This window comes from Dinoponera quadriceps, unplaced genomic scaffold, assembly GCF_001313825.1.
Source record: "Dinoponera quadriceps isolate SergipeBrazil2010 unplaced genomic scaffold, ASM131382v1 scaffold566, whole genome shotgun sequence".
Taxonomy (NCBI): Eukaryota; Metazoa; Arthropoda; class Insecta; order Hymenoptera; family Formicidae; genus Dinoponera; species Dinoponera quadriceps.
The window spans coordinates 5,035,514-5,041,765 of record NW_014555972.1 but is presented as its reverse complement, the minus strand read 5'-3'; the positions used below and the strand labels follow the sequence as shown (position 1 = coordinate 5,041,765).

At 37.1% G+C, this 6,252-nt stretch overlaps 1 non-coding gene across 1 annotated transcript; it reads left to right on the top strand.

Moving 5' to 3' along the window:
• The first annotated feature begins 1,477 nt into the window (after positions 1-1,477).
• Trnar-acg lies at positions 1,478-1,550 on the top strand. Its single transcript has one exon. It is a non-coding gene; the product is annotated as a tRNA-Arg (tRNA).
• The last annotated feature ends 4,702 nt before the right edge of the window (positions 1,551-6,252 follow it).

The window sequence follows — 6,252 nt, the reverse complement described above, 5'->3', positions numbered from 1 at the left end:
GATTATATTTTTAGCATAATCATGAAAATGGTATTCGCAGAATTTCAATAATTAAATGCAACACTAATAATGCATGCACTATTATATATGTATATATACCTTCCATTGTATTTGTTATATTTAATGTGATTGATTCGCCGATTCATTTCAAAACTACAACAGTCGTGATACAAAAATATGTAAATAAACGATGCGCCCGCGCCAAAATACTCTAACCGGAAATGAAAGGTATTATTGGAGTTTTATGTGAGTTTATTAAAAAACGCGATAAAGCATTCGATGATAGAGAATGATAGGAGATAACTCAGGTGTCCTTACGCAGTCTAATACTACGTTGAGATAATCTTTGATTTTTGTCTCGGGGATTTTTATCTGTTCGATTACTGATACCGCAGACAAGGCTATGATAATCGTGAAAATCTCAGATAAAGTAAATCACATTCTGCGTCGAATGATCCAAATAATTATGTCTCACATAGTGTATAGGATCTTACGAAAGAGATAAACGAACACCATCTTATTATGATTATTATCACGTTAAGAGATTATATGATCTTATTATATTACGAGATTTGGCAGTTCGCTCAATTTACATTGCGCACAGCCTTACTCGCTACGTGCGATTTCGCACGTAATTGCGGCTCGGATATGACACTCATGGGGTATCCGCTTACGTTTTTTCGCAGAATAAAATGATTAAGAGCATTAGAATGTGTACTAAATTAGGTTCTGTCGTAAGATATTTTACATGTAGATTTTATATAATTGTGTAAAACATATTTGATTTTTTATGTAAATTCAGGAAGAAAGATTTTATATAATTGTGTAAAACGTATTTGATTTTTTATATAGATTCAGGAAGAAAGATCATCGTTTACTTTAGTAACGAACGCTTTAAGTGGAGTTAAAAACTTTGAGTTAAGAGTTTCAAATTCGCTTCTTAAGAGCCAGAAATTTGGTTCCCTTCAACCAAAACGTTTAGTTGTGTCACGTTAATTCAACAAATCTTTTTTCTTCATGCGTGACGTTGGTAACGAACGTATTGACGTAGATTTAAAGGGAAGAAAGAAAGGGAGAGAGAAAGAGAGTGCGGAAGTTACATATGAGTCAATCTTATCATAAAGTAGTTATTATCAACGTTATTATGGCCGCAAGTAATTGACGTTAATTTAGATACTTTTTCTTCGTTTAAAAAGCTAATACTTCGTGGAAATTGCCATTGACCGTTGCTTGTTGGTCAGTCTTAGCTTACATACATAGAAGGATACATCATTGGAAAAGGTCGAATCATGATTAAAGCATTTCATTGTGAAGAGTACATTTGCGATTTTCCGACGAAGTGTGTCTCAGATAGACCAAGGTTGCTAGATTTTGTTATAATTGACAGAATGACGACAATTGACTTGTATTCAGAAATTAAAAAATGTTGCGTGCATACTATATTTGTATGTCTTACAGAAAGTAGTTAGCCAAGGACGGTCCTGTGGCGCAACGGATAACGCGTCTGACTACGGATCAGAAGATTCCAGGTTCGAATCCTGGCAGGATCGAATGTCTGCTTTTTTTTCTTTTACTCTTTCCGCAATTCACATTTTTTTTAACATAGTGAAAGAATTATTAATCACTTTAATAGAAATTAATAATTTTAAAATTTCAACAAGATTTTGATTATCAAGTAAGTAAAATGAAACATGTTATACCAAATGTAACTAACGTTTTCGAAGAAATGATTCACGAATATTTTGTATGAGTTATTTATTGTTCAAAGAATTCTAGAACTGGAACGAAATTTTATAGAGAATTTATGCATATATATATATATATATAATTTTTTTTTCATTTTTGCTCGTGTAACATTAAAACGTTTTCTCTCTCTCTACCTCTTATCTCTTTATTTCCATTTCTAATAACATTTCGACTGTTCGAGCATTCCTCATGTATCTTACTTTATATACATTCACGTTATTTCCTTCTATTTCGCAACTCTTTTGTTCACATGAGGGAACTACAGGTTAAATCAACGTTTATTCACGTTTCTCACGTATTCACCATATCGGCATGCGCACCATTAGTTGTCCCGTTATTCGATAGATCCAAAAGCCAATTGGTAGCTCATAAAAAGAATAACATATTTATAGTTAATATCTTTTACATATAATGTAGTCATTATATATAATGTAGTTATATATAATATAGTTAGTTTCCATTCGCCACCTATAATTATCTTTAATATGAAATTCAAGACAAATTTTACAACTGCTTGAAATCTGGAGATTTCCAAATCTTTTATGTTTTACTTATATTTTAACATCTTCCATTCGTTTGATATATATATATATTTCAGATTTTTTCAAAAATTTCTCTTTCGAATATCTTTTTAACGTAAGATCTTTCATTTGGAATACAATTTTGACTCAAGCGGAAGTACGTTGCTGTCCATCAAACAATCTTCGTGAATTCATCATTCTTCCTTGATTTATTTATTTATACGATTCTTCTAACTGTTATCTTTCGTCATACATTCACATATAGATCGGGTTAAAAAGGATCCTGCCTGCTTTTGTTTTATATATGTAACGTAGTGTCACGGCCGCGCGCATACTTCAGCCGCTATCGTGGACGCAGTGCATGTAAAAGGATACCCATTCAACGTCGCGCTCAGCACTAATTGCAACGAGCACACTCTGGTGGGTCAAATAAATTAACCCATCGCCGTTGATTCCTCGCTGCACGCGAGGGCCTGATAGTAAGGCGCGTGTAAGCCGAGAAGGGCCATCAAGGCGAACCGCAAGAATCTGCCGGCTATTTCAATGTGTAATACGCCTTCATGTCCTTCACGTTAACGAAGGAAAGCCCTTTTGGTACGTAATCAACGTCCGTTTCTTGATTGAGAAGTAGGAAACGATAGAGAACCAAAGAAACCGTGTTCTATGCTGGATAATGTTAGGAGGCAGTTAACCTTCTCGACAATATCTATGCAAACCTGAAGAATCTTCTCGACGTTTTACACTCCCGACGGGCGCGCGCACTCGTCGAAATAAATATTTCGTCTTATCGATAACTCGTTGTCATTTTCGAAATTATGTGAACCGAGAGGAAAAATATCTGAAGGATCGTATTTATTCGATTGATATCAGTAACATATGTTTATATCTCTAAGCTCTCTTATTTAAATATGTAGGATGAACGATTGCTTTTGCATGAAAATGTATATTTTCTTATTTGAAAAGAACATTTTTTTTCAATGTAAAAATATATACATATATATTGTTACGAATAAATATGTCATTAGTATTTGTGGATAAGTTATTTTTCATTGTTAAGATATTTTTCCTGGTTGCGGCTACTCGACTCGGAGGCAAATTCGTGCTTTTCAAGTGTGACACTTGTATTTGGTATTTTCCAGTTTCGCTTTCATTTTCCAAAAGTACATATTTTTCGAGGGAAGCTGTAGAAGCTCCAGTCCGCGACATCTGTGGTGTTAATCTAATCAGAATTTACGATATAACTGCCACGACCGTCGTCCCCTCTCAAAATTCGAGGTCGGTGATCTTGTCGGTATTCCCGACGAACCGAAGAAGAACCGCCGAGAGTTACCTTCGTCCTGAGAATAAAGTCGTCGCCGTAGTGGCGAAGCCGGACGACGATTAGGATATTCTGGTTGATTACGTTATTGTTGCTTGAGATTTATACCGGAGTTTGGTTGTTGTTATACGTCTGTTTATCTCTTGTTTTTATTTTCCGCTTGTCTCGGCATACACATATTATAGATGTTGTATAAGATATTATTTTTAATCTCGTGTAATTTTCGAAACGCGTGTCGTCACAAACACAATATATATATTTAATCTTCACAAAATTTTAATTCATGACCGAAGATATATATATATACACAAATAATGGAAGAAAGATTGCAACTTCTTTTCAATAAGTTTTGCAACGCGTCTTTATGAAACAGAAAAATTTGTTTATTTTTACTAATAAACAAGAGTCGTTAATAATTTATAATTAGCATCGGTTCTTACTGGTTATTTATTTATTTATTAGTTAAATATATCTGAGAGGACCTGACATATTTTAATTCATTATAAATTTTCCTATACGGAAGAAAATAAGTCTTAAATCAAGAATGGATATTCTCATATATAAGCAAGAATATCAAAATCTTCTCCCGAAACTTTCAATCTTGATTTAATCGAATTTATATTGACGCAAATATTACTTTAACTCAACTTCTAAGAATATAATTATAATATTCTTGCTTATATATAAAAATATCTATTCTTGATTTAAGACTAATTTTTTTCCCATGTATTAAATTAGACACTAAACGTGTTCCGAGGTGAAAACGAACCGAAAACATCATGACCTTTCCTCCGTCGATTGCGAAAATCCGCCGATCAAATTTCACCGTGGACTCGTCCTTGTTCTTCGCGCCCGTTAACATTACGTATTCTCGCGCCGTCAGCGACGACGATGTCGACGGTGTTGCCCCGACATACGAAACGTACTTTGGAAGAATTTCTTTTGCGACGTTATCGCGACGCTGCCGACAAGACGCTGCATCTGGTTATTCTATCGTCCTCGTGGAATCCTGAAATGTCCTCGAACGGAAGACGGATCGTTTGCAGGCGACAGAAATTCGAGTAGATTTTCGGCGACGCGACGACGGCCCGTCGAGCATTCCTATGAATCAGCTCAAGAATTTTTCACCACCATGGGTTTCTCTTACCTGCGGTCTACGGGTAGGCGTCGACGCGGCACGATTCTCGATACATCAGCTGGTGCGGGTACCTGTAGTATAACTTCTCTCTCTCTCTCTCTCTTTCTACCTGCCTGCCTGCCCCCTTCTCTTTCTCCTTCTTTCTCTCTCGTTCTCTTCTTCCTCCCATCGGCCGAGGGGAGGAACGACGACGTGCGTGAAGGTCGGACGGAGAGAAAGGTATGAGAGAAAGAAAGGAGAGGGCCGGTTTTTCTGGTTTTCCACCTCCGCAACCTCGCGATCTCTCCCCGTGGTCTTCTCTCGTTACCTCCGTACAATGAGACGCGTACGCTTCGTGCGAGACCATCCCGATAAAACGAATAACGCGCTGGTATATATACGTATACGCGCCGAGGAAAATTGTATTAGCATTTTGGTATGCAATAAAATACGTCACTCCCTTATTCGTTACGTTCGCCGCACATTGTATCGCCGCAGCGGTTCTCAATGCGCGACTCGCGCGCCATTGGCGTCTCTCGTCGAGACACGCACGTTGTTGCGCGCGTTGTAAAATCCTTCGGCGATTTGATCGTGAATCTACATGACGTACGTTTTACGGGACTATCGGATCTTCACGAGACGCGTGCATTGTGTGCGGCCTAATCATCCGCTCCATTCGCGTTTTGTTGCATCGTGCGACCTCTCTCTCTCTCTCTTTCTCAATGAGAAAGATTTAATTAAATAGCTGATGTTTCATCTCGGATACACTTCGGATTTAGAGTTTGTGTTCGATTATATTCATATCCTCGTGATGCTAAGTTTCCCGTCTAACCAGCAGTAAAATCGAGGACGAGCGTTGGCGGATAACAAAGCGAGGCTGCGATACATACACATGACGCAGAATGAGATTCGATGCTGCACTCTGTAAATTTCTTGGAGTGTGATCTTCAAATGTGAATGTAGTTCACTCGAAGTGGCGAAAATACCGCCACTCGAATTCGCAAGAGCGTGAATGTTTAACTCATATCGTAGAATGAATTATTCTCATTCGTACGAGTGAACGAGCTTCGGTCGGTTGAGGTGAATTCGTTTTACCGGCAGAATTGTCAGTGGCAATTTTTAACTACGTAGTTCGTCGTCCAACAATGTCGAAAAAATTAATAATTTTACATACGGTAGAGCAAGAGAAAACAAGTAACACTTGACCGACAGTGATGAAAATATAATTTTGATTCCCATTTTGAGCCGGGCTGCAAAAATATTGAGATTTATAAAATCCAAGTACTGTTCTAGAGTAATTAGGATTCAAGGAATTCACAAAACCTAAAATTCGAATTTTCCGACCAGCCATTTTTCCCGGAAAATAGTCGGAATATCCACTTTGAGTGACACCTGGCGTACACCTAGTGAATCATATCATAACGGGAATCGTCATTTTCGACGATTTGAACTTCGGGCAACAATACCTTATCATTGTTTCTTCAATTTTTTATTTGTTACTATTTTTAAATTTGCTGTTCCTATATAGGAACAGAAAATTAAAAAATTCC